Genomic DNA, 1,587 nt, shown 5'->3' on the forward strand with positions numbered 1-1,587 from the left:
TCCTCCAAATCTCCATTCAGAAAGGCACTTTTGACATCCATTTGATAGACCTTAAAATTGGCATGGGCTGCATAGGCTAAGAAGATTCTGATGGCTTCAAGTCTTGTAACAGGAGCAAATGTTTCATCAAAATCTATTCCTTCTTGTTGACAATAGCCCTTAGCAACCAATCTAGCTTTGTTCCTGACTACTATGCCATTTTCATCCATCTTGTTTCTGAATACCCATTTGGTGTCTATTGGATTCTTTCCTTTAGGCTTGGGCACCAGCTTCCATACATTGTTCCTTTCAAATTGGTTTAGCTCCTCTTGCATAGCTAAAATCTAATCAGGATCCAATAAAGCTTCTTCTACCTTCTTTGGTTCTTCCTTAGAAAGAAAGCTGCTGTACAGACATTCTTCTTGAGTTGCTCTCCTTGTTTGAACTCTAGAAGAAACATCACCAATGATGAGCTCAAAGGGGTGATCTTTTGTCCATTTTCTTTGTTGAGGTAGATTAGCTCTAAATGAAGAGGCCTCATTGTTGTCTTGATGTGTGATTGGGTTTTGATTGTTAAAAACTCCCCCTGAGTTTGTGGATCTTTGATTTGAGAAAGGGAAACTTTCTATAGGTGATCTTTCCTGACTTCCTGCTCCTTTTGATAACCCGACGGATGGTAAATTTTGAATACCGACGGATGAAGCAGGTTGCCTTCTGACGGATGAAGCATTTTGCAACTCGACAGATGTTGAATCTTGTGATCCATTGGTAGTAGATTTTTTTGCATTATCATTTGATACTATTTCTTGATCACTTTCATCATCACAGTCATCACTAACCATCTCCACATTGTCAAATTTGAGACTTTCATGGTAGTCTCCATCTTACAGTCCTTCAATCTTTTTATCATCAAACACAACATGTATTGATTCCACAACAATGTTGGTTCTTAGATTGTAGACTCTATATGCTTTACCAACATCATATCCAACAAAAATTCCTTCATCTGCTTTAACATCGAACTTCCCATTCTGATTAGTTTGATTTCTCAAGATATAACATTTGCAGCCAAAGACATGAAGAAAATTTAGAGTTGGCTTCTTGTTCTTGAACAATTGATAAAGAGTCATGCATTTTGCTTGGTTGATAAGAGAAATATTATGAGTGTAGCATGCAGTGTTTACAGCTTCAACCCAGAAATATGTTGGCAATTTAGATTCTTCAAGCATTGTTCTGGCAGCTTCAATAAGTGATATGTTCTTCCTTTCCACTACTTCATTCTGTTATGGGGTTCTTGCTGCTGAAAATTCATGCAAAATTCCATTTTCTTCATAAAATGCTCTTATGACAGAATTCTTGAACTCAGTTCCATTGTCACTCCTGATTCTTCTTACTTTAAAGTTAGGATGATTATTGACTTGCCTTATGTGATTGATGATGATTTCACTAGCCTCATCTTTAGACTTTAGGAAATATGTCCAAGAGAACTTTGAGAAATCATCTACAATTACTAGGCAATATCTTTTTCTTGAAATGGACAACACATTGACCGGTCCAAATAAATCCATGTGTAGTAGTTGCAAAGGTTCTTCAATTGTTGAATCAAGT

This window comes from Apium graveolens, chromosome 10 (assembly GCF_009905375.1).
Source record: "Apium graveolens cultivar Ventura chromosome 10, ASM990537v1, whole genome shotgun sequence".
NCBI classification, from domain to species: domain Eukaryota; kingdom Viridiplantae; phylum Streptophyta; class Magnoliopsida; order Apiales; family Apiaceae; genus Apium; species Apium graveolens.